Source organism: Pan paniscus, chromosome 1 (assembly GCF_029289425.2).
Source record: "Pan paniscus chromosome 1, NHGRI_mPanPan1-v2.0_pri, whole genome shotgun sequence".
Lineage (NCBI taxonomy): Eukaryota > Metazoa > Chordata > Mammalia > Primates > Hominidae > Pan > Pan paniscus.
This window is the reverse complement of record NC_073249.2, coordinates 89,986,388-89,995,385: the sequence shown is the minus strand read 5'-3', so window position 1 is coordinate 89,995,385 and position 8,998 is coordinate 89,986,388.

Genomic DNA, 8,998 nt, shown 5'->3' with positions numbered 1-8,998 from the left:
TGTAGCTGTTATGTATGCTTGTATGTATATATGATTATGTGTATGCCTGTATGAATATGTACATGTATGTACATTGTATGCTTATGAGTATTTGTGGCTGCTTATGTGTACTGTGAGGATATTCATGTACATGACCATGTAGCGTGTCTGCTTATATATTTATATGATAGTGTGGATGTGTTTGTGTGTGGATGTGTGTTTGTGTGTGTGAAGGCATGTGGTACACACAGAGTTGTTAAATGCTCTGATAGAAGAGCCTGGCTGATTAAATGTCACCTATCTGGGCTCTGTCTGGGCTGAGTGAAGTCCTCCTGTCCAGAGGCAGCAGGGTGGTTACAATGGCTTCTGGGACTCCTCTCCAGCCTGAGAAGCCGAAGACTAAGTGTGTCTATGTGTGTCTGTGTATGACAGTGTGTGTCTGTGGCTGTATGCCTCTGTTTGGTTTTGTACAGTGATGTGTGACCATGTGAGCTATGTAAGTGCTTAAAAGTGACAGTGTGTGCTTGTGCATGACAGTGGACAGCTGTGACCAGGAGCCTGGCTGTGTTCGTGTGTGATAGTGAGTGATGGTGTGTGCCTGGGACTATGGCCACAGGTATCTGTAGGACATTGTGAGTCTCTCTTGACTACACAGCATTGTGTACTGTGTGTGCTTCCTCTTATGTGATTGTGTGGCTCACATGCAGCTGCCCCCACAAGCTGGCTTCCAGTGAGGCCCCTCCTGCCACTGAGTCAGTGGCAGGCAATCCTGGGTGAGGAGCCAGGATCCCAGGACCCAGGAGCTCAGGACTGAGCTTTTGTCCCTCCCTACCCTGAAGCCCCAGGCAGGCCTATCCCCAACCGGTTGGACCTAGAGAGGGATAAGACCGGGGGGTGTAGCCAGGGCCCCACCCTGGACACTCTGCCCTCCACCTCCCAGTCTCCAGCAACCCTGCCTCTGCAGGCCCCTCACCAGGCCTCACACACTCTCCGTCTGCGTTCTTTTTTGAGTCAACATGTCTTCTGGAGTCACAGCCCCAGGTCTCAGCAATCATTCTGTTCTATCATGTGGCTCAGGACCATGTTTACACGTAGAGATCTCACACATGCACACACACAATTACACCATCACAGGCAAACAAATCGGCACGTGGCCCACTCTTACAAGGCCTCAAAATGCAGATACATACCTATGTGGCCCCACCTTCCTACAAACACAGACACTATATAGATTCATTCAGACACAGACACAATCTGCACACAAACACAGAACATATTAATTCAAAAGACACACCCACCATGTGTTCATATAGTCCCTGTAGGTGTTCATTCAAGACCAGACATATCTATGGAAGCCCTGCCAGGAAGGCTTAGCCTGGCTCCAGAGAGGCCAGCAAGGGCCCTTTCAACACCCTCAACAGCTCAGGGATCCCTGAACATCCCCCCTAGGAACACTGGCTGGGCCATCAGCTCTGTCATAACCCAGCTAGACTCCAAGGTGACCCAGAGCAGGCAGGCTGACTGCTGGGGCTCTAACGGGACCTAGTGATGCCTCTTCCAGCTCCAGGCCAAGAGAATAACAGCTCATTCCTGAGATAAGGATCCTGCTGCCATCTGCCAGATCCTGAGGCTGCTCAAGGCAAGCCAGGGATGAGCCAGAACTCGGCTGAGAGCAGAGGCTCCACCCTGGAGAAGCACCGCTGGAAGCACCCACACAGGAAGGACTCTCTCCATGCCATAGGAGCCTGCCAGGCAGGATGGTAAGCATTCAGGGAGAGGGGCTTGGGAAGGAGCGACAGGCTGCAAGAAAAGCACCTCCACCCTGCACCAGGCTGAGAGATTCTTCAATTGTCCCAGACCAGGGAGCCTCACCCAGCTTTTCTATCTCCTTAGAAGTCTTCTCAACCTCCTCCCAAGGGTTCCAGCCTTTCCGCACCCCTCCCTCTCCTTGGGAAGTTGCTCCTAATGTCTCACCTTGATTCCTCTTGCTGTAGCACTAAGGAAGTACTACAGGGAATGTGAGAGGAGAGGCTGGAGAGAGGGAAGAAAGGCAAAGTGGAAGAGAGAGCTGGATGGGAGACTTGAGGAGAGACAGGAATGGAGGAATCACATGGGCTCTCCAAGGAAGAGGACAGTGGTGATTCTTTGCCCCCCAAAAGCACCAGAAACTGGCCATGCTTTACGGGGTGTCATCTCAATAGTGGTGCCTACTCTCTGCTTGCAAATTGTTTCTGAATCTTCAAGGTGCTTCCAGAACTCCTGATCTTCCCTCTGGAGGTAAGGGAGGGGAGAAAAGGCGGCTCCAGCTGAGGGTATTAATGCAGCCAGTGCTGAGTTGTCCTCACACACCCATTGACACACCACACAGGGGGAAGTCCAGGTCCCCACAGCACAGCTGGAGCCTCCCGAGTGGACTCTGCCAGCCCTGCTCTCATCAGACAGAGAGGGGCTGCAGCTATCCTGCCGGAAATGTCATCATTCCCACGCAGGCGCACGCACCCACACACTCACATACACATTCACGCTCACACAAAGGCTGAAAATGTCACCCCACCTTCCCAAATTCTTCCTTCATGCCCCTTCATCCCAAATCCAGACTGCAAGAGGGACTCGGAGCCCTTTCCAGTGATGTTGGCATAGAATGCCCCTTGGTGGAACTTGCCCCAACCTGGGCAGGAAGCCACAATGTCCAAACTTGAGCCCTGCCCTGTGGACCTGTCCTGGTGGGGTGAGAAGTCTCTGGAGTTGCCATCCCCACCACCCTCAGGCCTCATCCTAGAGTGGGGCACTGCCCTGTCATAGCACAGGGGGCCCAAGGCTGAGGTCTCAGGCCTGAGCTGTCACTGGCCATGATGGAAGAAACCACTCAGACTTACACCAGACTTAGTCTCTTGCCCTTTCAAGGCAAGAGACTTCCCTGCCCCTTGGCCCTGGCCTTTGGAGAGAAGGAGTAGCGCTGGGAATAGCACACAGTCTGATGAAAATTGATCCTTCCCAAGCTCCTCCTGAGCCCTCACCCAATGCCCGTGCTTACCTCTCTCCTACCCCACCTCCAGCTCCTGCAGAGCAATCAATCCCTCTCCTCCTAGTCACGGCATGAGCTTGCAGGGCACCTGCACACATGTGTGAGCCCGACAGGGGACATATAAAGATCCACTCAAAGACCTCTGCACTACAGACACACACCCTGAACATCAGGCACAGGGTCTCCTGGGGAAAGGTCCCCTGGTAATACCCACACCCGGCTGCAGCAGGGCAAGGGTGGGCAGCACCCTTCCAGGCAACTCAGGCAGCCCCAGGCTCCACTGTGAGCCCTTGCTGCCCCTTTCCTTCCCACCTAGCCTCATGCTGGCTACCCTGCCCCCTGCCCAGCCCCGTACCTGGGCTCAGGCACACGAGTAGAAGGTGGAATGCTCCTCCAACTCTCATGTCTCTAGGCTCGGTGTTTCCTCCGTCTGGGCTGGGTATCCCGTGGGGTCGTAGTGGTGGGTGTGAGGGGGTGGGTGGAGGGAGGGGGAGCTGAGGGCCCAGACACTGCCTGGGGTGGCAGGAAGGTGCAATGAGTGCCCAGCTGGGGAGCAGCTGGAGTTATTTCTATGGGAGGGAGGGGGCCTGGTCCCCGCCTTGGGGAGGAGTCCCAGGAACCCTAATTAGCAGGGTGACAGGGTGGCCTACCTGGGCATTACCCAGCCCTCACCCAAGCTCTTCCCTGTCCTAAGAGTGGCACAGGACAGCCAGCGGGACTTGTAATTAGGCACCTGTTAAACTTCACTTCCTCCTGGCCACATCCTCAGGGTGACAACAGTCACCTCATTTACAGCTTCCAAGGGCTCCCCTCACCACTCATTTGCTGCCTCCTTCCCTGGGGGAAGTGGGGAAGAGGAAGGAGAAGCCAGGCTTGGGAGAAAGAGTGGCCAGGCCCTGAAGAGTTAATCCTGATCCCAGGGCATAGGGTTCCCCAGGAGTGTCCAGCCCACCTTCCCCCAGGCTTCAGGCCTTTCAAAGGGACTCAGGCCTCCTGAGCTGAAAGAGGAGAGAAGGGGTGTGTGCAGGAACAGAGTCTCCTCCTGGCTGTCCCCTCTGGAACTGTCCTCCACACCCATACCTGACTCAAGGCCATCCCCAAGTGTAGGGGACCCCTGGGAGCAGGGGTGCTATGGGGGGTCCAGGGTGTGTGCTAGGGGTAAGGTGACTGATGGGCTGGTGAGGGAGTGTTGGAGAGAACAGCGCCAAGAGGACCAGGGAAGGGGGTGCCTGTGTAAGCGTGTGCACCCCTCAGCAATGTCTGTGGGAGGGAGGCAGGATGTCTGTGTCAGGGTGTCTCTGTGAGGATGGCTAAGCCCCTCTGAGTGAACTTCTTGAGGGATTGCTTGGTGTCCTGGCTTCTCTGCCCAGAAAGAGTAGCCAGGTCTTGAGGGTTAATGCAGTCCCAGTATTAACTGGGTCCTTGAGACCAAGGACCCTCATAACCTGGACTGGTCATCAGGCTGACTAAATCAGCACAGTTCTGGGTAAGTTCGTGCTGGGGTGGGGAGGGTCCTGGTAGGCATGGGGAGCAAGTGAAGGGCCCCCCCTTGTTGGCTTGTCTAAGGGGGACAGAATGGGCATGTGCCTTGTTGGACTCCATGGTGGGAGTCAGGACATGAGTGACCCCATTCAATAGCTCGACTCCCTCAAAGGAGTCAGGGACTGCCCCCATCCCTACCATGGGGCACAGAAAGGGCAGAGGAGGAAGAGTGTTAGGGAGAGTTATGGGGCTCAGGGATGCTGCCAGGGCCCACCCCTCTGGGGAAAAATAAGTCAGAACATTAAGGAAACACAAGGAGTCCACGCGTCTCTGCATTCCAAGCCGTTGCACCTGAACTCCCAACAATAACAGGGCGCTCTGAGACCTACCAGATGTACACAATGAATATCTTTATTTCCTTATTTATTTTTAGGTTTATGGGATTGTCCTGCTCCCTTTGAAGAGCAGGGATCATTATCCCCATTTTACAGATGGGGAAACAGAGACCTGGAGAAACATGGGGATTCAGCCAATGCGGCTGGTGCCTAAGCTGGGATACCCAGGTACCCAGGGTGTCAGTCCAGAGAGGTCCAAAAAATGGTCTTGGTGATCCTGTGGATTACTAGACCCACTCACGAACAAGAACCATGGAAGGTCAGGGTGAGTGGGAGGGAAAACAGGTCAGACCACGAACAGAGAGATTGAGGAGAAAGCAGTAACGTTGTGGTTCCACTAAACTACAGTGCAGGCTTCAGATTTAATTGAGTTCTGGATGTGGGCTAATGTTAGAGCTGGGGTTAAGTTTGGGGTTAGTTGAATTATGAATGAGGTTGAAGTCAGATTTGAGGTTGGGATTAGAGTTAAGGTTGGGATTAGGGTTAGAAATACAGCTAGAATTGAGGCTCAGGTTTATGGCTGGGATTTGTGTTACGATAAGGAATAGTTTTAGTTTCATTTACAGCTCTGCCTGGGAATACAGTTAGGGCTAAATCAAAGGCTGGGTTTAGATTGATTTAGCATTGGGTTAGAACTAAGTTTGAGATTCACGTTGAAATAGGCTGTGGTTAGGGTTGGAACATGGTTTAAAGACACGTAAGCAGCGGGAGTTGATGGGGATCAAAGATGAGGTTTTATTTCTAATATAGAAAGACTTCAGCCTCCATCTGCTAAATCCAGGTTTGGCTAGAATTTTCAATCCTTAGTGTGGAGAGACTACTAATGGCACATGTTGATTGGGGTCCCAAGACTTGGAGGAGGAAGCCAAATGTACACGAGCCCATCTAAGGGGTATGAGGCAACTAAATCCCATAGAGAATGGACCCTCTGAAGCCCTGCTCCACTACTAAAGCTCACCACCTGGCCAAGCTCCAGGAAAAACATCTGGGGAGGAGACGCAGGAAGCTACTGACTATGAGTTGGGCTCTGACACCAAACCGAACTAGAAGATGGGGTCCATCAGAGGGAGTCTTACTGAGTGGGGAGGAGGGGTGGTCTGGATTTGGAGTCCTTAGGAGATGGGAGTTGGGAGAAACTGAGGGACTACATGCTCCTAGAACAGCTGCTTTATGGGGCACCACATGGGGGTCTTTCAAAGCCTGAAAGGGCAGAGTGCCATTGTTGTTTCCCCTTGACCCTCTGAGGCTTAATTGCTACCTTCTTGCAATTTGAGTCCTATAAAAGAAGCTGTCAGCCTTCCAGCCCTAAACCCTGAGCCCTGCAGGGTTTTCGGGGAGGGCAGCAGTGGGGAGGCTGTGGATGGGGTGAAGGCACTGGGGTGTCAGCATAGTTTCCAAAGCATATGTCACAGTCCTACAGTCCCCTCCCTCTGGGCCCAGCTCACAGTCCGTGTAAGTCTCTGGGCCTTATCCTCAGCAGTGGAAGAGGGCCCCACTCCTAGGAAGAACCCTGTCCCAATTCCTCCCTCTCATTTTTCCCCAACCAGTCTCCAGCCCAAACATCTCATTTCCCCACCCACTTCCTTTTCAGGTTTTATAAAGGTCTGGTCCAGGAGACTACCGGGGTTCCCCCTGTGACCCCAGAGAGAGAGAAGAAAGAGATTGGGAGAGATAGTGATGAGTTAAGGGGCAAAGACAGAGACAGGGACAGAGGCAGACAGAAAGACACATGGTCTAAATGGCCCCTCCAGAGACTCAGAGGGATACAGAGGAGGCAGAGGGCCCAGGCCACGAGCTGGGAACCAATACAAATTTCCAAAAGGGCCCCTTGCTTTTTCCTAAGAAATCCATGACTCTCCAGGGAAGAATGGCCCTGGTTTGACTGGTATTTGCTTCTATTCTAAGACAGTAACAGAAAATCAAAGACAGGCTTAGAAAGGAGTAAACAGGGAGATACAGGAGGTAGGAAGAGGCTGGACAAAAACTCAGAGAAGGCCACAGATTGCTTACCGGATGAAGTGCAGCCCAGCCCCAGAACCTTTCTGGGAAGGACAGACAGAGGGCTTGGGCTGCCTACTCTTCCTCCAAAGCCTATTCTTCCTCCGAAGTCCCTTTCATGGCAACTCCACCCCACTCCTCTAAGCCCTGCCCTCCCCTGCCTGTACTTGCCCACCCCAACCCCTCTCAGTGGCCGCCAGACTCCCTGGGCTCAGGCTCAATCAAGCTCCCCACAACCCCTGCCTTGGCTGGCACTGCAATTTGACTCATTCTAAACTCCTCCCCACACAGTCAGCAAGCTCCTCAGCCCCCTCTCCCAAGTCCCCATGTAGCCCAGGGCTCACCCTGCAGCACCCAGGGAGGAGCTGTCCTGCAGAGGAAACCTCTGAGGTAAGACTCTGGGAGCAGAAGCTGTGAGTGACAATGGATAGGCAAAGAGTCACAGAGAAGCCAAGGAGCCTTGCAGCTGCTGTCTGTCCACCCAGCTTTCAGTGATGATTTGGAGGTGGAGGTCTGCCAGGTGAGGCCATGGTTGCACGAGAAGGGCGGGGGCTCAGAGGTTGCATGGGTGGTGATGGGACAACGTCGGGTTCTGGTTACAGAGAGGGATGAGATCGACATGTGGGGCTAAGTTTGAGGGTGTGGGTTGGGTTTGAAACTAAGGCTCAAATCAAAGCTGGCAGGGAAGAGCCGTGAACACAGGTGACACAGGGACTCCCCAAGCCCCTGCTTAGGTTTCCCAAACCTCAGTGGTTCTGACTGGTACACTTCAGAAGAAGTGGGATTCTAGGAGGAGCCTGGATATGCCCACATCTCTCCCATCAAGCAATGTCCTGAAGCTGACAGACTCAGAAGAGCAAGCAGCACACACATAGTCCCCATCAATTAAAGGAGTGGCTGGAGTTGTCACTACATCAACAAAGCACAAGAGCAAAGGAAGGCAATTGAATGCCACCAACTGAATTGTTAGCAAGAGAATGAGTGGAGGCGAGAAGAAATCGCTTGTAAAGGGTATGTGATTCCCTGATGACAGATCTGAGGAAGAATGAAGAGGCTTTGAAGATAAAGGTATCTTCACCTCGCCAAGATCAACCACATCCTGCAGAACCTTCATTCATTCAGCAAACAGCCGGGCTTTATGCTAGGCCCTGGGGAAATGGCAATTAAGGAGACTCAGTCCCTATCCTTACAGAACACCCCATCTGACACGGAAATAGCTCCTGGCCCGCAATGTGGTAAGATGCAGTAATACGTGCAAGGCCCCTGACTTAGTGGCAATGATGTTTAAGCCGAGATCTGAAGGATAACTAACAACGGCGTGCCAGAGAAAAGAGTAGCGGGTGGAGAGAGGAGGCCAGGGGAATATTTCTGGGCTTGGTAAGTAAGCCAGGTCCCTGCCAGACATGGACTGAGAAGAGCAAAGCCAGGAGTGACAGCTGATGATTATTTTTTAACTGAGGAAGGAAGATCCTTGAGAACGGAACCTCTTGGGACCTTCTACCCAGAACACCAGAGCACCTCACTGGGATCAGAGCCAGGCCATCGGGTGGATTAAGCAACTAAAATTGATCGTCCTGAACCATGAGTCTGTCTGTTTATGGGGAGAGAAACTTTGAGATGAATTAATCCACAGGTCCAATGGGACTTTGACATTTTAATTTGTAGAAATAAAACTTGCCTTTGATTTTGCCATCTGGATTCCCCAAACACGTATCTACAGAGTGGAACTGTGGTGCCCCTTGACCTGCAGGGTGGCCCCAGGCCTGCCTTGCCCCGCTGGCAGTTGCCCAGGAAGGTGTGTAGGAGCTGGCAGGCGTCAGTACGAAGCTGCAGCTGGTGTGTGTCTCGTTCAGAGCCTTTCTCACTAAGCCCGTCCTGACCAATCCTTGCTCTGCCCTCTGTATTTGTTTCCTGTTGCCTGCACACTGGGATAGAAGGAGTCAAGGGGAAGGTGGTGCCACAGGGGCGGGGCTCAGAGGCAACAGAGCGCTGCTAGGGCTGCAGTGACAGCAGAAGTATTACGTGGCAGGAGAGCAGCAGGCCCAGCCCAAGGGATAAAGTTGAAGATTCCCCACTTCTCCCAGTTTCCTCCCCTCCTTGAAATGCTCAGGAGAGCCCT